The 25,938-nt window shown below is 39.9% G+C and overlaps 1 long non-coding RNA gene and 3 other non-coding genes across 4 annotated transcripts in view; 3 read left to right on the top strand and 1 right to left on the bottom strand.

Annotated features, from left to right (window-relative positions):
* LOC137381200 (uncharacterized) overlaps positions 1 to 25,938 on the bottom strand; it is a 493,787-nt gene that overhangs the window by 11,205 nt on the left and 456,644 nt on the right. The gene's annotated exons all lie outside the window — the stretch shown is intronic.
* trnag-ucc (transfer RNA glycine (anticodon UCC)) lies at positions 5,660 to 5,731 on the top strand. The gene has a single exon. It is a non-coding gene; the product is annotated as a tRNA-Gly (tRNA).
* Positions 9,852 to 9,923, top strand: trnag-ucc (transfer RNA glycine (anticodon UCC)). Its single transcript has one exon. It is a non-coding gene; the product is annotated as a tRNA-Gly (tRNA).
* trnag-ccc (transfer RNA glycine (anticodon CCC)) lies at positions 14,044 to 14,115 on the top strand. The gene has a single exon. It is a non-coding gene; the product is annotated as a tRNA-Gly (tRNA).

A 25,938-nucleotide genomic window follows, 5' to 3' on the forward strand; every position in this document is an offset into this window, starting at 1 on the left:
TGTCCTGTAACACCCTTTCTTTTATCCTTCTTGTGGTGCAAGGATGTTACCATATTAGTTTTGAATTGTTCCAAGTGTCCTAATTGGTCCAGGTTGACATCATTGTTTGACACGAGTTAGTTAATGGTTGAATCTACACACATTACAGATGCTTCCCGATTCATTCTATTTTAGCAAGGATCCTAAAGGTTACATTATTGCTGATCCCAGACATTTTTTCTTTAATTCTGCCTTTATCTCATCTCTCTCCATGCAAGGAGTGCTGGTGACTCTCCCATTGTTCTCACAAAAAGGTTCAAACAAAGTATAGCCTTGAAAACACATTTCATAATAAAGCAAGCAACAGATCAAACAGACTTCAATATATTGATGTACAAAGCATATCATTAATCCTATTATTTTAGCTGTCCTTATTTGTCACAAACGTAAAATATGTCACGGTCCATCGCGCCCACATTGTGGATTCTCCTCCAGCTACATGACTTGCCTTTTTTATCCTTTGGCTACGTGCATCTTCCACACTGACACATCTCTCAACATGACATTTTAACATAGTTCAGTGAAGATGACCGTCATGCTTTACAATCCAACCTTGACATTGCAGTTCTTGCATAAATGTAAGCTATGAAAATGCTCTAAACTTTACACAGCGGTGAGCAGTGTTCAGGTGATACAGAAAATCTGGTGCGTTGGGCAGAGACAATCAGTTGATCTATCAAAGTCTCTTGATGTTATGCTCCTATCTATACTACTGACAACACAACTATTCTTTTGTTATTGAAAAGCTTGGATAGATGGCTCTGGACTATGTTATCTAAGTAAGTGGTTGTTCTCCTTCTTTTTCTTTTTTTCTTCTTTTGGGCCTCCTTATCTCGAGAGACAATTTATACGCGCCTGGAGGTGGTCAGTGGTTTGTGAAGCAGCGCCTGGAGTGGCTATAAAGGCCAATTCTGGAGTTACAGGCTCTTCCACAGTTGCTGCAGAGAAATTTGTTTGTCGGGGCTGTTGCACAGTTGGCTCTCCCCTTGCGCCTCTGTCTTTTTTCCTGCCAACTACTAAGTCTCTTCGACTCGCCACAATTTAGCCCTGTCTTTATGGCTGCCCGCCAGCTCTGGCGAATGCTGGCAACTGACTCCCACGACTTGTGATCAATGTCACACGATTTCATGTCGCGTTTGCAGACGTCTTTATAGCGGAGACATGGACGGCCGGTGGGTCTGATACCAGTGGCGAGCTCGCTGTACAATGTGTCTTTGGGGTTCCTGCCATCTTCCATGCGGCTCACATGGCCAAGCCATCTCAAGCGCCGCTGACTCAGTGGTGTGTATAAGCTGGGGGTGTTGGCCGTTTCAAGGACTTCTGTGTTGGAGATATAGTCCTGCCACCTGATGCCAAGTATTCTCCAAAGGCAGTGAAGATGGAATGAATTGAGACGTCGCTCTTGGCTGGCATACGTTGTCCAGGCCTCGCTGCCGTAAAGCAAGGTAATGAGGACACAGGCCTGATACACTCGGACTTTTGTGTTCCGTGTCAGTGCGCCATTTTCCCACACTCTCTTGGCCAGTCTGGACATAGCTGTGGAAGCCTTACCCATGCGCTTGTTGATTTCTGCATCTAGAGACAGGTTACTGGTGATAGTTGAGCCTAGGCAGGTGAACTCTTGAACCACTTCCAGAGCGTGATCGCTTGAAGAAACACTTGAAGGAAACAAACTTGCTGCAGGGCGACTTCGATCAAGCAGGAGAATGAATCAGATTGGATGATGAGAATATTTTATCAACTTCAATTCTGTCAAGGGTTTGACATTTTTTTTCCTTTGCAAAATACTGCAACATAAAAATAAACAGCAATTTAAGGTTGCGAAGGCTGGGAATTGAACCTCGGTCGACTGCATGGAAAACAGCGATGCTCACCACTATACCACCACCGCTTACTGCACTGCTTGCTTCGGGCGTCGGTTTAATTCACAGAACGCTTTACAATCATTTTAACTTGCACCTGAGCAATACGTTTATGATAATAAAAACACAATACTGTGAATGCTGGAAATCTGAAATAAAAACAGAAAGTGCTGCTCATATTCTGATCAAAGATCACTCACCTGAAACCTTAACTCTGCTTCTCGCTCCACAGATGCTGCCAGACCTGCTGAGTATTTCCAGCATTTCTTGTTTTTATTTCAGATTTCCAGCATGCGCAGTATTTTGCTTTTATTTTAGAGTTTAGTAGTGAACTGATCCTTTTTGCTTACTGGGCAGAACTATGCAGTGGAGTGATGCAGAAAACTGTCCGAAGAACAATGTTTTTATCGGGCCCACAATTTCGAAGTTTGTGGAGGACAAAATAAATAGCAATGTATGCAAATAGTAAAGAGCTGTAAGTTTCAGGTCGATGTTACCTGAACAGAGGTGAGGCAGAGAATACCCAACCCGTATCACCTTTAGATTCCTGACCAAGATAGACCTACAAGGTACAAACTCAAGTTATGTGACCAAGTCAGAGAGTTTATTAGGCTTAACTAAGATGTACAAAGTTAATACTTAACAATGGTAATAGATATTCAGTAACACCCAACACCCGTTCTTGTTTCTATGCTTGCTGCGGCACGGACTTCTCTCCTTCTTCTTCCTTTGTTGTGTTTTCTTGACTGTGTTCTACCTTCTCCTTCCAAGAGGTAACGATCTTCTGTTGACCCCTCTCATTGCAGAAACTGACAGATACAGAGTAAAATCAACCTTCACATACCAGGAACTGACAGGTACAGAGTAAAATCAACATTCACATACCAGAAACTGACAGGCACAGAGTAAAATCAACAGTCACATACCAGGAACTGACAGGTACAGAGTAAAATCAACATTCACATACCAGGAACTGAAAGGTACAGAGTAAAATCAACATTCACATACCAGGACCTGACAGGTACAGAGTAAAATCAACACTCACATACCAGGAACTGACAGGTACAGAGTAAAATCAACATTCACATACCAGGAACTGACAGATACAGAGTAAAATCAACATTCACATACCAGGAACTGAAAGGTGCAGAGTAAAATCAACATTCACATACCAGGAAATGAAAGGTACAGAGTAAAATCAACATTCACACACCAGGAACTGACAGGTACAGAGTAAAATCAACATTCACATACCAGGAACTGACAGATACAGAGTAAAATCAACATTCACATACCAGGATCTGACAGGTACAGAGTAAAATCAACATTCACATACCAGGAACTGAAAGGTACAGAGTAAAATCAACATTCACATACCAGAAACTGACAGGTACAGAGTAAAATCAACATTCACATACCAGGAACTGACAGGTACAGAGTACAATTAACATTCACATACCAGGAACTGACAGGTACAATACAGATCGTTGGCCGGTATTTATTTTAAGGCAGGGAATTAAAAAGTGACACACTGATCGAACCGATCCATGAATGTTCTTGTCGGAGATCTCGAAATTACCTCCAGCTGAAATGTGAGCAGTTGGTATTCAAATTACTGCAGTAAATCGATTCTTTCAGAGAGGCTGTCAGTGGATCTTAAAAGAGCCGGTATGCTTGGTGCTTTATTGTTGTACATTGTGGAGATCTGCAAGGAACAGTTGTGCTTGGTCACCCCAATGTCCAATCGCAGGTCAAATTTATGTTGCAGTATTTTACAAAGGAAAAAAATGTCAAAGCTTTGACAGAATCGAAATTGATAAAATATTCTTATCATCCTATCAGATTCATTCTCCCGCTTGATTGGCGTCACCCTGGAGCAAGTTTGTTTCCTTCAAGTGTTTCTCCAATTTCCTATTGAAATCATTGATTGTCTCTGCTTCCACCACACTTGTGGACAGACATTGCAGTTGCAATGCAGCAGGTAAAGCAAAAAGTGCTTCCTCACATTTCCCTGCATTTCTTTCCCAAAACCATCAATCTGTGTCTCCTAGTCCTTGTACCATCAACTAATGGGAACGGGTTATCCTTGTCTAACTTACCTACACCTGCATCAGATCTCCCCTCAATCCACATTGCTGTAAGGAGAACAACCACTTACTTAGATAACACAATCCAGAGCCATCTATCCAAGCTTTTCAATAACAAAAGAATAGTTGTGTTGTAAATAGTATAGATAGGAGCATAACATCAAGAGACTTTGATAGATTAACTGATTGTCTCTGCCCAACGCACCAGATTTTCTGTATCACCTGAACACTGCTCACCGCTGTGTAAAGTTTAGAGTATTTTCATGGCTTACATTTATGCAAGAACTGCAATGTTAAGGTTGGATTGTGAAGCATGACGGTCATCTTCACTGAACTATGTTAAAATGTCATGTTGAGAGATGTGTCAGTGTGGAAGATGCACGTAGCCATAGGGAAAGAAAAGGCAGGTCATGTAGCTGGAGGAGAATCCACAATGTGGGCGCGATGGACCGTGACATATTTTACGTTTGTGACAAATAAGGACAGCTAAAATAATAGGATTAATGATATGCTTTGTACATCAATATATTGAAGTCTGTTTGATCTGTTGCTTGCTTTATTATGAAATGTGTTTTCAAGGCTATACTTTGTTTAAACCTTTTTGTGAGAACAATGGGAGAGTCACCAGCACTCCTTGCATGGAGAGAGATGAGAAAGGCAGAATTAAAGAAAAAAATGTCTGGGATCAGCAAGAATGTAACCTTTAGGATTCTTGCTAAAATAGAAAGAGTCGGGAAACATCTGTAATGTGTGTAGATTCAACCATTAACTAACTAGTGTCAAACAATGATGTCAACCTGGACCAATTAGGACACTTGGAACAATTCAAATCTAATATGGTAACATCCTTGCACCACAAGAAGGATAAAAGAAAGGGTGTTACAGGACATCGTCAGCACACTTAGAGAGGGGTCAACAGAAGATCGTTGGTACCTAAAAGGAGAAGATAGAATATAGTCAAAAGAACACAGCAAGGGATGAAGAAGGAGAGAAGTCCGTGCGGCAGCAAGCACAGAAACAAGAACGGGTGTTGTGTGTTACTGAATATCTATTACCATTGTTAAGTATTAACTTTGTACATCTTAGTTAAGCCTAATAAACTCTCTCACTTGGTCACATAACTTGAGTTTGTACCTTGTAGGTATATCTTGGTCAGGAATCAAAAGGCGAGACTGGTTGGGTATTCTCTGTCTCACCTCTGTTCAGGTAACATCTACTTGAAACTTACAGCTCTTTACTAGATGCATACATTGCTGTGTATTTTGTCCTCCTTAAACTTCGAAATTGTGGGCCCGTTAAAAACATTGTTCTTCGTACAGTTTTCTGCGTCACTCCACTGCATAGTTCTGCCCAGTAAGCAAAAAGGATCAGTTCGCTACTAAACTCTAAAATAAAAGCAAAATACTGCAGATGCTGGAAATCTGAAATAAAAACAAGAAATGCTGGAAATACTCAGCAGGTCTGGCAGCATCTGTGGAGGGAGAAGCAGAGTTAACGTTTCAGGTGAGTGACCAATGATCAGAATATTTGCAGCACTTTCTGATTTTATTTCAGATTTCCAGCATTCACAGTATTGTGTTTCTGTTAACATAATCGGATTGCTCAGGTGCAAGTTGAAACCATTGTACAGCATTCTATTAATCAAAACGCTGGACTAACATGGCGCAGTGAGCGATGGTGGTATAGTGGTCAGCATAGCTGCCTTCCGAACAGTTGATCTGGGTTCGATTCCCAGCCATCGCAACCTTAAATTGCAGGTTTACTTTATGTTGCAGTATTTGACAAACGAAAAAAATGTCAAAGCTTTGACAGAATTGAAATTGAAAAAATATTCTTATCATGCAATCAGATTCATTCTCCCGCTTGATTGGCGTCACCCTGGAGCAAGTTTGTTTCCTTCAAGTGTTTCTCCAATTTCCTATTGAAATCATTGATTGTCTCTGCTTCCACCACACTTGTGGACAGACATTGCAGTTGCAATGCAGCAGGTAAAGCAAAAAGTGCTTCCTCAAATTTCCCTGCATCTCTTTCCCAAAACCATCAATCTGTGTCTCCTAGTCCTTGTACCATCAACTAATGGGAACGGGTTATCCTTGTCTAACTTACCTACACCGGCATCCGATCTCCCCTCAATCCGCATTGCTGTAAGGAGAACAACCACTTACTTAGATAACACAATCCAGAGCCATCTATCCAAGCTTTTCAATATCAAAAGAATAGTTGTGTTGTCAGTAGTATAGATAGGAGCATAACTTCAAGAGACTTTGATAGATTAACTGATTGTCTCTGCCCAACGCACCAGATTTTCTGTATCACCTGAACACTGCTCACCGCTGTGTAAAGTTTAGAGTATTTTCATGGCTTACATTTATGCAAGAACTGCAATGTTAAGGTTGGATTGTGAAGCATGACGGTCATCTTCACTGAACTATGTTAAAATGTCATGTTGAGAGATGTGTCAGTGTGGAAGATGCACGTAGCCATAGGGAAAAAAAAGGCAGGTCATGTAGCTGGAGGAGAATCCACAATGTGGGCGCGATGGACCGTGACATATTTTACGTTTGTGACAAATAAGGACAGCTAAAATAATAGGATTAATGATATGCTTTGTACATCAATATATTGAAGTCTGTTTGATCTGTTGCTTGCTTTATTATGAAATGTGTTTTCAAGGCTATACTTTGTTTAAACCTTTTTGTGAGAACAATGGGAGAGTCACCAGCACTCCTTGCATGGAGAGAGATGAGATAAAGGCAGAATTAAAGAAATAAAAGTCTGGGATCAGCAAGAATGTAACCTTTAGGATCCTTGCTAAAATAGAAAGAGTCGGGAAACATCTGTACTGTGTGTAGATTCAACCATTAACTAACTATTGTCAAACAATGATGTCAACCTGGACCAACTAGGACACTTGGAACAATTCAAAACTAATATGGTAACATCCTTGCACCACAAGAAGGATAAAAGAAAGGGTGTTACAGGACATCGTCAGCACACTTAGAGAGGGGTCAACAGAAGATCGTTGGTACTTAAAAGGAGAAGATAGAATACAGTCGAAAAAACACAGCAAGGGATGAAGAAGGAGAGAAGTCCGTGCGGCAGCAAGCACAGAAACAAGAACGGGTGTTGTGTGTTACTGAATATCTATTACCATTGTTAAGTATTAACTTTGTACATCTTGGTTAAGCCTAATAAACTCTCTGACTTGGTCACATAACTTGAGTTTGTACCTTGTCGGTCTATCCTGGTCAGGAATCTAAAGGTGAGACGGGTTGGGTATTCTCTGCCTCACCTCTGTTCAGGTAACATCTACCTGAAACTTACAGCTCTTTACTATATGCATACATTGCTGTGTATTTTGTCCTCCTTAAACTTCGAAATTGTGGGCCCGTTAAAAACATTGTTCTTCGTACAGTTTTCTGCGTCACTCCACTGCATAGTTCTGCCCAGTAAGCAAAAAGGATCAGTTCGCTACTAAACTCCAAAATAAAAGCAAAATACTGCAGATGCTGGAAATCTGAAATAAAAACAAGAAATGCTGGAAATACTCAGCAGGTCTGGCAGCATCTGTGGAGGGAGAAGCAGAGTTAACGTTTCAGGTGAGTGACCAATGATCAGAATATTTGCAGCACTTTCTGATTTTATTTCAGATTTCCAGCATTCACAGTATTGTGTTTCTGTTAACATAATCGGATTGCTCAGGTGCAAGTTGAAACCATTGTACAGCATTCTATTAATCAAAACGCTGGACCAACGGAGTACAGTGAGCGATAGTGGTATAGTGGTGAGCATAACTGCCTTCCGAACAGTTGTTCTGGGTTCGATTCCAGGCCATCACAGCCTTAAATTGCAGGTTTACTTTATGTTGCAGTATTTAACAAACGAAAAAAATGTCAAAGCTTTGACAGAATTGAAATTGAAAAAATATTCTTATCATGCAATCAGATTCATTCTCCCGCTTGATTGGCGTCACCCTGGAGCAAGTTTGTTTCCTTCAAGTGTTTCTCCAATTTCCTATTGAAATCATTGATTGTCTCTGCTTCCACCACACTTGTGGACAGACATTGCAGTTGCAATGCAGCAGGTAAAGCAAAAAGTGCTTCCTCAAATTTCCCTGCATCTCTTTCCCAAAACCATCAATCTGTGTCTCCTAGTCCTTGTACCATCAACTAATGGGAACGGGTTATCCTTGTCTAACTTACCTACACCGGCATCCGATCTCCCCTCAATCCACATTGCTGTAAGGAGAACAACCACTTACTTAGATAACACAATCCAGAGCCATCTATCCAAGCTTTTCAATATCAAAAGAATAGTTGTGTTGTAAGTAGTATAGATAGGAGCATAACTTCAAGAGACTTTGATAGATTAACTGATTGTCTCTGCCCAACGCACCAGATTTTCTGTATCACCTGAACACTGCTCACCGCTGTGTAAAGTTTAGAGTATTTTCATGGCTTACATTTATGCAAGAACTGCAATGTTAATGTTGGATTGTGAAGCATGACGGTCATCTTCACTGAACTATGTTAAAATGTCATGTTGAGAGATGTGTCAGTGTGGAAGATGCACGTAGCCAGAGGAAATAAAAAGGCAAGTCATGTAGCTGGAGGAGAATCCACAATGTGGGCGCGATGGACCGTGACATACTTTACGTTTGTGACAAATAAGGACAGCTAAAATAATAGGATTAATGATATGCTTTGTACATCAATATATTGAAGTCTGTTTGATCTGTTGCTTGCTTTATTATGAAATGTGTTTTCAAGGCTATACTTTGTTTAAAACTTTTTGTGAGAACAATGGGAGAGTCACCAGCACTCCTTGCATGGAGAGAGATGAGAAAAAGGCAGAATTAAAGAAATAAATGTCTGGGATCAGCAAGAATGTAACCTTTAGGATCCTTGCTAAAATAGAAAGAGTCGGGAAACATCTGTACTGTGTGTAGATTCAACCATCAACTAACTATTGTCAAACAATGATGTCAACCTGGACCAACTAGGACACTTGGAACAATTCAAAACTAATATGGTAACATCCTTGCACCACAAGAAGGATAAAAGAAAGGGTGTTACAGGACATCGTCAGCACACTTAGAGAGGGGTCAACAGAAGATCGTTGGTACTTAAAAGGAGAAGATAGAATACAGTCGAAAAAACACAGCAAGGGATGAAGAAGGAGAGAAGTCCGTGCGGCAGCAAGCACAGAAACAAGAACGGGTGTTGTGTGTTACTGAATATCTATTACCATTGTTAAGTATTAACTTTGTACATCTTGGTTAAGCCTAATAAACTCTCTGACTTGGTCACATAACTTGAGTTTGTACCTTGTCGGTCTATCTTGGTCAGGAATCTAAAGGTGAGACGGGTTGGGTATTCTCTGCCTCACCTCTGTTCAGGTAACATCTACCTGAAACTTACAGCTCTTTACTATATGCATACATTGCTGTGTATTTTGTCCTCCTTAAACTTCGAAATTGTGGGCCCGTTAAAAACATTGTTCTTCGTACAGTTTTCTGCGTCACTCCACTGCATAGTTCTGCCCAGTAAGCAAAAAGGATCAGTTCGCTACTAAACTCTAAAATAAAAGCAAAATACTGCAGATGCTGGAAATCTGAAATAAAAACAAGAAATGCTGGAAATACTCAGCAGGTCTGGCAGCATCTGTGGAGGGAGAAGCAGAGTTAACGTTTCAGGTGAGTGACCAATGATCAGAATATTTGCAGCACTTTCTGATTTTATTTCAGATTTCCAGCATTCACAGTATTGTGTTTCTGTTAACATAATCGGATTGCTCAGGTGCAAGTTGAAACCATTGTACAGCATTCTATTAATCAAAACGCTGGACTAACATGGCGCAGTGAGCGATGGTGGTATAGTGGTCAGCATAGCTGCCTTCCGAACAGTTGATCTGGGTTCGATTCCCAGCCATCGCAACCTTAAATTGCAGGTTTACTTTATGTTGCAGTATTTGACAAACGAAAAAAATGTCAAAGCTTTGACAGAATTGAAATTGAAAAAATATTCTTATCATGCAATCAGATTCATTCTCCCGCTTGATTGGCGTCACCCTGGAGCAAGTTTGTTTCCTTCAAGTGTTTCTCCAATTTCCTATTGAAATCATTGATTGTCTCTGCTTCCACCACACTTGTGGACAGACATTGCAGTTGCAATGCAGCAGGTAAAGCAAAAAGTGCTTCCTCAAATTTCCCTGCATCTCTTTCCCAAAACCATCAATCTGTGTCTCCTAGTCCTTGTACCATCAACTAATGGGAACGGGTTATCCTTGTCTAACTTACCTACACCGGCATCCGATCTCCCCTCAATCCGCATTGCTGTAAGGAGAACAACCACTTACTTAGATAACACAATCCAGAGCCATCTATCCAAGCTTTTCAATATCAAAAGAATAGTTGTGTTGTCAGTAGTATAGATAGGAGCATAACTTCAAGAGACTTTGATAGATTAACTGATTGTCTCTGCCCAACGCACCAGATTTTCTGTATCACCTGAACACTGCTCACCGCTGTGTAAAGTTTAGAGTATTTTCATGGCTTACATTTATGCAAGAACTGCAATGTTAAGGTTGGATTGTGAAGCATGACGGTCATCTTCACTGAACTATGTTAAAATGTCATGTTGAGAGATGTGTCAGTGTGGAAGATGCACGTAGCCATAGGGAAAAAAAAGGCAGGTCATGTAGCTGGAGGAGAATCCACAATGTGGGCGCGATGGACCGTGACATATTTTACGTTTGTGACAAATAAGGACAGCTAAAATAATAGGATTAATGATATGCTTTGTACATCAATATATTGAAGTCTGTTTGATCTGTTGCTTGCTTTATTATGAAATGTGTTTTCAAGGCTATACTTTGTTTAAACCTTTTTGTGAGAACAATGGGAGAGTCACCAGCACTCCTTGCATGGAGAGAGATGAGATAAAGGCAGAATTAAAGAAATAAAAGTCTGGGATCAGCAAGAATGTAACCTTTAGGATCCTTGCTAAAATAGAAAGAGTCGGGAAACATCTGTACTGTGTGTAGATTCAACCATTAACTAACTATTGTCAAACAATGATGTCAACCTGGACCAACTAGGACACTTGGAACAATTCAAAACTAATATGGTAACATCCTTGCACCACAAGAAGGATAAAAGAAAGGGTGTTACAGGACATCGTCAGCACACTTAGAGAGGGGTCAACAGAAGATCGTTGGTACTTAAAAGGAGAAGATAGAATACAGTCGAAAAAACACAGCAAGGGATGAAGAAGGAGAGAAGTCCGTGCGGCAGCAAGCACAGAAACAAGAACGGGTGTTGTGTGTTACTGAATATCTATTACCATTGTTAAGTATTAACTTTGTACATCTTGGTTAAGCCTAATAAACTCTCTGACTTGGTCACATAACTTGAGTTTGTACCTTGTCGGTCTATCCTGGTCAGGAATCTAAAGGTGAGACGGGTTGGGTATTCTCTGCCTCACCTCTGTTCAGGTAACATCTACCTGAAACTTACAGCTCTTTACTATATGCATACATTGCTGTGTATTTTGTCCTCCTTAAACTTCGAAATTGTGGGCCCGTTAAAAACATTGTTCTTCGTACAGTTTTCTGCGTCACTCCACTGCATAGTTCTGCCCAGTAAGCAAAAAGGATCAGTTCGCTACTAAACTCCAAAATAAAAGCAAAATACTGCAGATGCTGGAAATCTGAAATAAAAACAAGAAATGCTGGAAATACTCAGCAGGTCTGGCAGCATCTGTGGAGGGAGAAGCAGAGTTAACGTTTCAGGTGAGTGACCAATGATCAGAATATTTGCAGCACTTTCTGATTTTATTTCAGATTTCCAGCATTCACAGTATTGTGTTTCTGTTAACATAATCGGATTGCTCAGGTGCAAGTTGAAACCATTGTACAGCATTCTATTAATCAAAACGCTGGACCAACGGAGTACAGTGAGCGATAGTGGTATAGTGGTGAGCATAACTGCCTTCCGAACAGTTGTTCTGGGTTCGATTCCAGGCCATCACAGCCTTAAATTGCAGGTTTACTTTATGTTGCAGTATTTAACAAACGAAAAAAATGTCAAAGCTTTGACAGAATTGAAATTGAAAAAATATTCTTATCATGCAATCAGATTCATTCTCCCGCTTGATTGGCGTCACCCTGGAGCAAGTTTGTTTCCTTCAAGTGTTTCTCCAATTTCCTATTGAAATCATTGATTGTCTCTGCTTCCACCACACTTGTGGACAGACATTGCAGTTGCAATGCAGCAGGTAAAGCAAAAAGTGCTTCCTCAAATTTCCCTGCATCTCTTTCCCAAAACCATCAATCTGTGTCTCCTAGTCCTTGTACCATCAACTAATGGGAACGGGTTATCCTTGTCTAACTTACCTACACCGGCATCCGATCTCCCCTCAATCCACATTGCTGTAAGGAGAACAACCACTTACTTAGATAACACAATCCAGAGCCATCTATCCAAGCTTTTCAATATCAAAAGAATAGTTGTGTTGTAAGTAGTATAGATAGGAGCATAACTTCAAGAGACTTTGATAGATTAACTGATTGTCTCTGCCCAACGCACCAGATTTTCTGTATCACCTGAACACTGCTCACCGCTGTGTAAAGTTTAGAGTATTTTCATGGCTTACATTTATGCAAGAACTGCAATGTTAATGTTGGATTGTGAAGCATGACGGTCATCTTCACTGAACTATGTTAAAATGTCATGTTGAGAGATGTGTCAGTGTGGAAGATGCACGTAGCCAGAGGAAATAAAAAGGCAAGTCATGTAGCTGGAGGAGAATCCACAATGTGGGCGCGATGGACCGTGACATACTTTACGTTTGTGACAAATAAGGACAGCTAAAATAATAGGATTAATGATATGCTTTGTACATCAATATATTGAAGTCTGTTTGATCTGTTGCTTGCTTTATTATGAAATGTGTTTTCAAGGCTATACTTTGTTTAAAACTTTTTGTGAGAACAATGGGAGAGTCACCAGCACTCCTTGCATGGAGAGAGATGAGAAAAAGGCAGAATTAAAGAAATAAATGTCTGGGATCAGCAAGAATGTAACCTTTAGGATCCTTGCTAAAATAGAAAGAGTCGGGAAACATCTGTACTGTGTGTAGATTCAACCATCAACTAACTATTGTCAAACAATGATGTCAACCTGGACCAACTAGGACACTTGGAACAATTCAAAACTAATATGGTAACATCCTTGCACCACAAGAAGGATAAAAGAAAGGGTGTTACAGGACATCGTCAGCACACTTAGAGAGGGGTCAACAGAAGATCGTTGGTACTTAAAAGGAGAAGATAGAATACAGTCGAAAAAACACAGCAAGGGATGAAGAAGGAGAGAAGTCCGTGCGGCAGCAAGCACAGAAACAAGAACGGGTGTTGTGTGTTACTGAATATCTATTACCATTGTTAAGTATTAACTTTGTACATCTTGGTTAAGCCTAATAAACTCTCTGACTTGGTCACATAACTTGAGTTTGTACCTTGTCGGTCTATCTTGGTCAGGAATCTAAAGGTGAGACGGGTTGGGTATTCTCTGCCTCACCTCTGTTCAGGTAACATCTACCTGAAACTTACAGCTCTTTACTATATGCATACATTGCTGTGTATTTTGTCCTCCTTAAACTTCGAAATTGTGGGCCCGTTAAAAACATTGTTCTTCGTACAGTTTTCTGCGTCACTCCACTGCATAGTTCTGCCCAGTAAGCAAAAAGGATCAGTTCGCTACTAAACACCAAAATAAAAGCAAAATACTGCAGATGCTGGAAATCTGAAATAAAAACAAGAAATGCTGGAAATACTCAGCAGGTCTGGCAGCATCTGTGGAGAGAGAAGCAGAGTTAACGTTTCAGGTGAGTGACCATTGATCAGAATATTTGCAGCACTTTCTGATTTTATTTCAGATTTCCAGCATTCACAGTATTGTGTTTCTGTTAACATAATCGGATTGCTCAGGTGCAAGTTGAAACCATTGTACAGCATTCTATTAATCAAAACGCTGGACCAGCATTGTGCAGTAAGCGATGGTGGTATAGTGGTGAGCAAAGCTGCCTCCCACGCAGTTGATCTGGGTTCGATTCCCGGCCATCGCAACCTTAAATTGCAGGTTGACTTTATGTTGCAGTATTTGACAAACGAAAAAAATGTCAATGCTTTGACAGAATAAAATTGATAAAATATTCTTACCATGCAATCAGATTCATTCTCCCGCTTGATTGGCGTCACCCTGGAGCAAGTTTGTTTCCTTCAAGTGTTTCTCCAATTTCCTATTGAAATCATTGATTGTCTCTGCTTCCACCACACTTGTGGACAGACATTGCAGTTGCAATGTAGCAGGTAAAGCAAAAAGTGCTTCCTCAAATTTCCCTGCATCTCTTTCCCAAAACCATCAATCTGTGTCTCCTAGTCCTTGTACCATCAACTAATGGGAACGGGTTATCCTTGTCTAACTTACCTACACCTGCATCCGATCTCCCCTCAATCCACATTGCTGTAAGGAGAACAACCACTTACTTAGATAGTACAATCCAGAGCCATCTATCCAAGCTTTTCAATATCAAAAGAATAGTTGTGTTGTCAGTAGTATAGATAGGAGCATAACTTCAAGAGACTTTGATAGATTAACTGATTGTCTCTGCCCAACGCACCAGATTTTCTGTATCACCTGAACACTGCTCACCGCTGTGTAAAGTTTAGAGTATTTTCATGGCTTACATTTATGCAAGAACGGCAATGTTAATGTTGGATTGTGAAGCATGACGGTCATCTTCACTGAACTATGTTAAAATGTCATGTTGAGAGATGTGTCAGTGTGGAAGATGCACGTAGCCATAGGAAAAAAAAGGCAAGTCATGGAGCTGGAGGAGAATCCACAATGTGGGCGCGATGGACCATGACATACTTTACGTTTGTGACAAATAAGGACAGCTAAAATAATAGGATTAATGATATGCTTTGTACAACAATATATTGAAGTCTGTTTGATCTGTTGCTTGCTTTATTATGAAATGTGTTTTCAAGGCTATACTTTGTTTAAACCTTTTTGTGAGAACAATGGGAGAGTCACCAGCACTCCTTGCATGGAGAGAGATGAGATAAAGGCAGAATTAAAGAAATAAATGTCTGGGATCAGCAAGAATGTAACCTTCAGGATCCTTGCTAAAATAGAAAGAGTCGGGAAACATCTGTACTGTGTGTAGATTCAACCATTAACTAACTAGTGTCAAACAATGATGTCAACCTGGACCAATTAGGACACTTGGAACAATTCAAAACTAATATGGTAACATCCTTGCACCACAAGAAGGATAAAAGAAAGGGTGTTACAGGACATCGTCAGCACACTTAGAGAGGGGTCAACAGAAGATCGTTGGTACTTAAAAGGAGAAGATAGAATATAGTCAAAAAAACACAGCAAGGGATGAAGAAGGAGAGAAGTCCGTGCGGCAGCAAGCACAGAAACAAGAACGGGTGTTGTGTGTTACTGAATATCTATTACCACTGTTAAGTATTAACTTTGTACATCATAGTTAAGCCTAATAAACTCTCTGACTTGGTCACATAACTTGAGTTTGTACCTTGTAGGTATATCTTGGTCAGGAATGTAAAGGTGAGACGGGTTGGGTATTCTCTGTCTCACCTCTGTTCAGGTAATATCTACCTGAAACTTACAGCTCTTTACTATATGCATACATTGCTGTGTATTTTGTCCTCCTTAAACTTCGAAATTGTGGGCCCGTTAAAAACATTGTTCTTCGTACAGTTTTCTGCGTCACTCCACTGCATAGTTCTGCCCAGAAAGCAAAAAGGATCAGTTCGCTACTAAACTCTAAAATAAAAGCAAAATACTGCAGATGCTGTCAATCTGAAATAAAAACAAGAAATGCTGGAAATACTCAGCAGGTCTGGCAGCATCTGTGGAGAGAGAAGCAGAGTTAACGTTTCAGGTGAGTGACCATTGATCAGAATATTTGCAGCACTTTCTGATTTTATTTCAGATTTCCAGCATTCACAGTATTGTGTTTCTGTTAGCATAATCGTATTGCTCAGGTGCAAGTTGAAACCATTGTACAGCATTCTATTAATCAAAACGCTGGACAAGAGCAGAGCAGTAAGCGGTGGTGATATAGTGGTGAGCATAGCTGCCTTCCTAGCTGTTAACCTGGGTTCGATTTCCGGCCATCGCAACTTTAAATTGCAGGTTTACTTTCTGTTGCAGTATTTTACAAACGAAAAAAATGTCAAAGCTTTGACAGAATTGAAATTGATAAAATATTCTTATCATGCAATCAGATTCATTCTCCCGCTTGATTGTCGTCACCCTGGAGCAAGTTTGTTTCCTTCAAGTGTTTCTCCAATTTCCTATTGAAATCATTGATTGTCTCTGCTTCCACCACACTTGTGGACAGACATTGCAGTTGCAATGTAGCAGGTAAAGCAAAAAGTGCTTCCTCAAATTTCCCTGCATCTCTTTCCCAAAACCATCAATCTGTGTCTCCTAGTCCTTGTACCATCAACTAATGGGAACGGGTTATCCTTGCCTAACTTACCTACACCTGCATCAGATCTCCCCTCAATCCACATTGCTGTAAGGAGAACAACCACTTACTTAGATAATACAATCCAGAGCCATCTATCCAAGCTTTTCAATAACAAAAGAATAGTTGTGCTGTAAGTAGTATAGATAGGAGCATAACTTCAAGAGTCTTTGATAGATCAACTGATTGTCTCTGCCCAACGCACCAGATTTTCTGTATCACCTGAACACTGCTCACCGCTGTGTAAAGTTTAGAGTATTTTCATGGCTTACATTTGTGCAAGAACTGCAATGTTAATGTTGGATTGTGAAGCATGACGGTCATCTTCACTGAACTATGTTAAAATGTCATGTTGAGAGATGTGTCAGTGTGGAAGATGCACGCAGCCATAGGAAAAAAAAAGGCAAGTCATGTAGCTGGAGGAGAATCCACAATGTGGGCGCGATGGACCATGACATACTTTACGTTTGTGACAAATAAGGACAGCTAAAATAGTAGGATTAATGATATGCTTTGTACATCAATATATTGAAGTCTGTTTGATCTGTTGCTTGCTTTATTATGAAATGTGTTTTCAAGGCTATACTTTGTTTAAACCTTTTTGTGAGAACAATGGGAGAGTCACCAGCACTCCTTGCATGGAGAGAGATGAGATAAAGGCAGAATTAAAGAAATAAATGTCTGGGATCAGCAAGAATGTAACCTTTAGGATCCTTGCTAAAATAGAAAGAGTCGGGAAACATCTGTACTGTGTGTAGATTCAACCATTAACTAACTAGTGTCAAACAATGATGTCAACCTGGACCAATTAGGACACTTGGAACAATTCAAAACTAATATGGTAACATCCTTGCACCACAAGAAGGATAAAAGAAAGGGTGTTACAGGACATCGTCAGCACACTTAGAGAGGGGTCAACAGAAGATCGTTGGTACTTAAAAGGAGAAGATAGAATATAGTCAAAAAAACACAGCAAGGGATGAAGAAGGAGAGAAGTCCGTGCGGCAGCAAGCACAGAAACAAGAACGGGTGTTGTGTGTTACTGAATATCTATTACCACTGTTAAGTATTAACTTTGTACATCATAGTTAAGCCTAATAAACTCTCTGACTTGGTCACATAACTTGAGTTTGTACCTTGTCGGTCTATCTTGGTCAGGAATGTAAAGGTGAGACGGGTTGGGTATTCTCTGTCTCACCTCTGTTCAGGTAATATCTACCTGAAACTTACAGCTCTTTACTAGATGCATACATTGCTGTGTATTTTGTCCTCATTAAACTTCGAAATTGTGGGCCCGTTAAAAACATTGTTCTTCGTACAGTTTTCTGCGTCACTCCACTGCATAGTTCTGCCCAGAAAGCAAAAAGGATCAGTTCGCTACTAAACTCTAAAATAAAAGCAAAATACTGCAGATGCTGTAAATCTGAAATAAAAACAAGAAATGCTGGAAATACTCAGCAGGTCTGGCAGCATCTGTGGAGAGAGAAGCAGAGTTAACGTTTCAGGTGAGTGACCATTGATCAGAATATTTGCAGCACTTTCTGATTTTATTTCAGATTTCCAGCATTCACAGTATTGTGTTTCTGTTAGCATAATCGTATTGCTCAGGTACAAGTTGAAACCATTGTACAGCATTCTATTAATCAAAACGCTGGACAAGCGCAGAGCAGTAAGCGGTGGTGATATAGTGGTGAGCATAACTGCCTTCTTAGCTGTTAACCTGGGTTCGATTTCCGGTCATCGCAACTTTAAATTGCAGGTTTACTTTCTGTTGCAGTATTTTACAAACGAAAAAAATGTCAAAGCTTTGACAGAATTGAAATTGATAAAATATTCTTATCATGCAATCAGATTCATTCTCCCGCTTGATTGGCGTCACCCTGGAGCAAGTTTGTTTCCTTCAAGTGTTTCTCCAATTTCCTATTGAAATCATTGATTGTCTCTGCTTCCACCACACTTGTGGACAGACATTGCAGTTGCAATGTAGCAGGTAAAGCAAAAAGTGCTTCCTCAAATTTCCCTGCATCTCTTTCCCAAAACCATCAATCTGTGTCTCCTAGTCCTTGTACCATCAACTAATGGGAACGGGTTATCCTTGCCTAACTTACCTACACCTGCATCAGATCTCCCCTCAATCCACATTGCTGTAAGGAGAACAACCACTTACTTAGATAATACAATCCAGAGCCATCTATCCAAGCTTTTCAATAACAAAAGAATAGTTGTGCTGTAAGTAGTATAGATAGGAGCATAACTTCAAGAGTCTTTGATAGATCAACTGATTGTCTCTGCCCAACGCACCAGATTTTCTGTATCACCTGAACACTGCTCACCGCTGTGTAAAGTTTAGAGTATTTTCATGGCTTACATTTGTGCAAGAACTGCAATGTTAATGTTGGATTGTGAAGCATGACGGTCATCTTCACTGAACTATGTTAAAATGTCATGTTGAGAGATGTGTCAGTGTGGAAGATGCACGCAGCCATAGGAAAAAAAAAGGCAAGTCATGTAGCTGGAGGAGAATCCACAATGTGGGCGCGATGGACCATGACATACTTTACGTTTGTGACAAATAAGGACAGCTAAAATAATAGGATTAATGATATGCTTTGTACATCAATATATTGAAGTCTGTTTGATCTGTTGCTTGCTTTATTATGAAATGTGTTTTCAAGGCTATACTTTGTTTAAACCTTTTTGTGAGAACAATGGGAGAGTCACCAGCACTCCTTGCATGGAGAGAGATGAGATAAAGCCAGAATTAAAGAAATAAATGTCTGGGATCAGCAAGAATGTAACCTTTAGGATCCCTGCTAAAATAGAAAGAGTCGGGAAACATCTGTACTGTGTGTAGATTCAACCATTAACTAACTAGTGTCAAACAATGATGTCAACCTGGACCAATTAGGACACTTGGAACAATTCAAAACTAATATGGTAACATCCTTGCACCACAAGAAGGATAAAAGAAAGGGTGTTACAGGACATCGTCAGCACACTTAGAGAGGGGTCAACAGAAGATCGTTGGTACTTAAAAGGAGAAGATAGAATATAGTCAAAAAAACACAGCAAGGGATGAAGAAGGTGAGAAGTCCGTGCGGCAGCAAGCACAGAATCAAGAACGGGTGTTGTGTGTTACTGAATATCTATTACCACTGTTAAGTATTAACTTTGTACATCATAGTTAAGCCTAATAAACTCTCTGACTTGGTCACATAACTTGAGTTTGTACCTTGTAGGTATATCTTGGTCAGGAATGTAAAGGTGAGACGGGTTGGGTATTCTCTGTCTCACCTCTGTTCAGGTAATATCTACCTGAAAATTACAGCTCTTTACTATATGCATACATTGCTGTGTATTTTGTCCTCCTTAAACTTCTAAATTGTGGGCCCTTTAAAAACATTGTTCTTCGTACAGTTTTCTGCGTCACTCCACTGCATAGTTCTGCCCAGTAAGCAAAAAGGATCAGTTCGCTGCTAAACTCTAAAATAAAAGCAAAATACTGCAGATGCTGGAAATCTGAAATAAAAACAAGAAATGCTGGAAATACTCAGCAGGTCTGGCAGCATCTGTGGAGAGAGAAGCAGATTTAACTTTTCAGGTGAGTGACCATTGATCAGAATATTTGCAGCACTTTCTGATTTTATTTCAGATTTCCAGCATTCACAGCATTGTGTTTCTGTTCACAAAATCGTATTGCTCAGGGACAAGTTGAAACCATTGTACAGCATTCTATTAATCAAAACGCTGGACCAGCCTTGTGCAGTAAGTGGTGGTGGTATAGTGGTGAGCATAGCTGCTTTCTAAGCAGTTGACCTGAGTTCGATTCCTGGCCATCCCAACCTTAAATTGCAGGTTTACTTTATGTTGCAGTATTTGACAAACGAAAAAAATGTCAAAGCTTTGACAGAATTGAAATTGATAAAATATTCTTATCATGCAATCAGATTCATTCTCCCGCTTGATTGGCGTCACCCTGGAGCAAGTTTGTTTCCTTCAAGTGTTTCTCCAATTTCCTATTGAAATCATTGATTGTCTCTGCTTCCACCACACTTGTGGACAGACATTGCAGTTGCAATGTCGCAGGTAAAGCAAAAAGTGCTTCCTCAAATTTCCCTGCATCTCTTTCCCAAAACCATCAATCTGTGTCTCCTAGTCCTTGTACCATCAACTAATGGGAACGGGTTATCCTTGTCTAACTTACCTACACCTGCATCCGATCTCCCCTCAATCCACATTGCTGTAAGGAGAACAACCACTTACTTAGATAACACAATCCAGAGCCATCTATCCAAGCTTTTCAATATCAAAAGAATAGTTGTGTTGTCAGTAGTATAGATAGGAGCATAACTTCAAGAGACTTTGATAGATTAACTGATTGTCTCTGCCCAACGCAGCAGATTTTCTGTATCACCTGAACACTGCTCACCGCTGTGTAAAGTTTAGAGTATTTTCATGGCTTACATTTATGCAAGAACTGCAATGTTAATGTTGGATTGTGAAGCATGACGGTCATCTTCACTGAACTATGTTAAAATGTCATGTTGAGAGATGTGTCAGTGTGGAAGATGCACGTAGCCATAGGAAAAAAAAGGCAAGTCATGTAGCTGGAGGAGAATCCACAATGTGGGCGCGATGGACCGTGACATATTTTACGTTTGTGACAAATAAGGACAGCTAAAATAATAGGATTAATGATATGCTTTGTACATCAATATATTGAAGTCTGTTTGATCTGTTGCTTGCTTTATTATGAAATGTGTTTTCAAGGCTATATTTTGTTTAAACCTTTTTGTGAGAACAATGGGAGAGTCACCAGCACTCCTTGCATGGAGAGAGATGAGATAAAGGCAGAATTAAAGAAAAAAATGTCTGGGATCAGCAAGAATGTAACCTTTAGGATCCTTGCTAAAATAGAAAGAGTCGGGAAACATCTGTACTGTGTGTAGATTCAACCATTAACTAACTAGTGTCAAACAATGATGTCAACCTGGACCAATTAGGACACTTGGAACAATTCAAAACTAATATGGTAACATCCTTGCACCACAAGAAGGATAAAAGAAAGGGTGTTACAGGACATCGTCAGCTCACTTAGAGAGGGGTCAACAGAAGATCGTTGGTACTTAAAAGGAGAAGATAGAATACAGTCGAAAAAACACAGCAAGGGATGAAGAAGGAGAGAAGTCCGTGCGGCAGCAAGCACAGAAACAAGAACGGGTGTTGTGTGTTACTGAATATCTATTACCACTGTTAAGTATTAACTTTGTACATCATAGTTAAGCCTAATAAACTCTCTGACTTGGTCACGTAACTTGAGTTTGTACCTTGTAGGTATATCTTGGTCAGGAATGTAAAGGTGAGACGGGTTGGGTATTCTCTGTCTCACCTCTGTTCAGGTAATATCTACCTGAAACTTACAGCTCTTTACTATATGCATACATTGCTGTGTATTTTGTCCTCCTTAAACTTCGAAATTGTGGGCCCGTTAAAAACATTGTTCTTCGTACAGTTTTCTGCGTCACTCCACTGCATAGTTCTGCCCAGTAAGCAAAAAGGATCAGTTCGCTACTAAACTTTAAAATAAAAGCAAAATACTGCAGATGCTGGAAATCTGAAATAAAAACAAGAAATGTTGGAAATACTCAGCAGGTCTGGCAGCATCTGTGGAGAGAGAAGCAGAGTTAACGTTTCAGGTGAGTGACCATTGATCAGAATATTTGCAGCACTTTCTGATTTTATTTCAGATTTCCAGCATTCACAGTATTGTGTTTCTGTTCACATAATCGTATTGCTCAGGTGCAAGTTGAAACCATTGTACAGCATTCTATTAATCAAAACGCTGGACCAGCGCACTGCTGTAAGCGATGGTGGTATAGTGGTGAGCATAGCTGCTTTCCAAGCAATTGACATGGATTCGATTCCCAGCCATCGCAACCTTAAATTGCAGGTTTACTTTATGTTGCAGTATTTGACAAACGAGAAAAATGTCAAAGCTTTGACAGAATTGAAATTGATAAAATATTCTTATCATGCAATCAGATTCATTCTCCCGCTTGATTGGCGTCACCCTGGAGCAAGTTTGTTTCCTTCAAGTGTTTCTCCAATTTCCTATTGAAATCATTGATTGTCTCTGCTTCCACCACACTTGTGGACAGACATTGCAGTTGCAATGTAGCAGGTAAAGCAAAAAGTGCTTCCTCAAATTTCCCTGCATCTCTTTCCCAAAACCATCAATCTGTGTCTCCTAGTCCTTGTACCATCAACTAATGGGAACGGGTTATCCTTGTCTAACTTACCTACACCTGCATCAGATCTCCCCTCAATCCACATTGCTGGAAGGAGAACAACCACTTACTTAGATAATACAATCCAGAGCCATCTATCCAAGCTTTTCAATAACAAAAGAATAGTTGTGTTGTAAGTAGTATAGATAGGAGCATAACTTCAAGAGACTTTGATAGATGAACTGATTGTCTCTGCCCAACGCACCAGATTTTCTGTATCACCTGAACACTGCTCACAGCTGTGTAAAGTTTAGAGTATTTTCATGGCTTACATTTATGCAAGAACTGCAATGTTAATGTTGGATTGTGAAGCATGACGGTCATCTTCACTGAACTATGTTAAAATGTCATGTTGAGAGATGTGTCAGTGTGGCAGATGCAAGTAGCCATAGGAAAAAAAAAGGCAAGTCATGTAGCTGGAGGAGAATCCACAATGTGGGCGCGATGGACCGTGACATACTTTACGTTTGTGACAAATAAGGACAGCTAAAATAATAGGAATAATGATATGCTTTGTACATCAATATATTGAAGTCTGTTTGATCTGTTGCTTGCTTTTTTATGAAATGTGTTTTCAAGGCTATACTTTGTTTAAACCTTTTTGTGAGAACAATGGGAGAGTCACCAGCACTCCTTGCATGGAGAGAGATGAGATAAAGGCAGAATTAAAGAAAAAAATGTCTGGGATCAGCAAGAATGTAACCTTTAGGATCCTTGCTAAAATAGAAAGAGTCGGGAAACATCTGTACTGTGTGTAGATTCAACCATTAACTAACTAGTGTCAAACAATGATGTCAACCTGGACCAATTAGGACACATGAAACAATACAAAATTAATATGGTAACATCCTTGCACCACAAGAAGGATAAAAGAAAGGGTGTTACAGGACATCGTCAGCACACGTAGAGAGGGGTCAACAGAAGATCGTTGGTACTTAAAAGGAGAAGATAGAATACAGTCGAAAAAACGCAGCAAGGGATGAAGAAGGAGAGAAGTCCGTGTGGGAGCAAGCACAGAAACAAGAACGGGTGTTCTGAGTTACTGAATATCTATTACCATTGTTAAGTATTAACTTTGTACATCTTGGTTAAGCCTAATAAACTCTCTGACCTGGTCACATAACATGAGTTTGTATCTTGTTGGTCTATCTTGGTCAGGAATCTAAAGGTGAGACGGGTTGGGTATTCTCTGCCTTACCTCTGTTCAGGTAACATCTTCCTGAAACTTACAGCTCTTTACTATATGCATACGTTGCTGTGTATTTTGTCCTCCTTAAACTTCGAAATTGTGGGCCCATTAAAAACATTGTTCTTCGTACAGTTTTCTGCGTCAGTCCACTGCATAGTTCTGCCCAGTAAGCAAAAAGGATCAGTTCGCTCCGAAACTCTAAAATAAAAGCAAAATACTGCAGATGCTGGAAATCTGAAATAAAAACAAGAAATGCTGGAAAAACTCAGCAGGTCTGGCAGCATCTGTGGAGGGAGAAGCAGAGTTAACGTTTCAGGTGAGTGACCAATGATCAGAATATTTGCAGCACTTTCTGATTTTATTTCAGATTTCCAGCATTCACAGTATTGTGTTTCTGTCAACATAATCGTATTGCTCAGGTACAAGTTGAAACCATTGTACAGCATTCTATTAATCAAAACGCTGGACCAACATAGTAAAGTAAGCGATGGTGGTATAGTGGTGAGCATAACTGCCTTCCAAGCAGTTGTTTTGCGTTCGATTCCCAGCCATCGCAACCTTAAATTGCAGGTATACTTTATGTTGCAGTATTTGACAAACGAAAAAAATGTCAAAGTTTTGACAGAATTGAAATTGATAAAATATTCTTATCATGCAATCAGATTCATTCTCCCGCTTGATTGGCGTCACCCTGGAGCAAGTTTGTTTCCTTCAAGTGTTTCTCCAATTTCCTATTGAAATCATTGATTGTCTCTGCTTCCACCACACTTGTGGACAGACATTGCAGTTGCAATGTAGCAGGTAAAGCAAAAAGTGCTTCCTCAAATTTCCCTGCATCTCTTTCCCAAAACCATCAATCTGTGTCTCCTAGTCCTTGTACCATCAACTAATGGGAACGGGTTATCCTTGTCTAACTTACCTACACCTGCATCAGATCTCCCCTCAATCCACATTGCTGGAAGGAGAACAACCACTTACTTAGATAATACAATCCAGAGCCATCTATCCAAGCTTTTCAATAACAAAAGAATAGTTGTGTTGTAAGTAGTATAGATAGGAGCATAACTTCAAGAGACTTTGATAGATTAACTGATTGTCTCTGCCCAACGCACCAGATTTTCTGTATCACCTGAACACTGCTCACAGCTGTGTAAAGTTTAGAGTATTTTCATGGCTTACATTTATGCAAGAACTGCAATGTTAATGTTGGATTGTGAAGCATGACGGTCATCTTCACTGAACTATGTTAAAATGTCATGTTGAGAGATGTGTCAGTGTGGCAGATGCACGTCGCCATAGGAAAAAAAAAGGCAAGTCATGTAGCTGGAGGAGAATCCACAATGTGGGCGCGATGGACCGTGACATACTTTACGTTTGTGACAAATAAGGACAGCTAAAATAATAGGATTAATTATATGCTTTGTACATCAATATATTGAAGTCTGTTTCATCTGTTGCTTGCTTTATTATGAAATGTGTTTTCAAGGCTATACTTTGTTTAAAACTTTTTGTGAGAACAATGGGAAAGTCACCAGCACTCCTTGCATGGAGAGAGATGAGATAAAGGCAGAATTAAAGAAATAAATGTCTGGGATCAGCAAGAATGTAACCTTTAGGATCCTTGCTAAAATAGAAAGAGTCGGGAAACATCTGTACTGTGTGTAGATTCAACCATTAACTCACTCGTGTCAAACAATGATGTCAACCTGGACCAATTAGGACACTTGGAACAATTCAAAACTAATATGGTAACATCCTTGCACCACAAGAAGGATAAAAGAAAGGGTGTTACAGGACATCGTCAGCACACTTAGAGAGGTGTCAACAGAAGATCGTTGGCACTTAAAAGGAGAAGATAGAATACAGTCGAAAAAACACAGCAAGGGATGAAGAAGGAGAGAA

The sequence above is a fragment of the Heterodontus francisci genome, chromosome 21, assembly GCF_036365525.1.
Source record: "Heterodontus francisci isolate sHetFra1 chromosome 21, sHetFra1.hap1, whole genome shotgun sequence".
NCBI classification, from domain to species: domain Eukaryota; kingdom Metazoa; phylum Chordata; class Chondrichthyes; order Heterodontiformes; family Heterodontidae; genus Heterodontus; species Heterodontus francisci.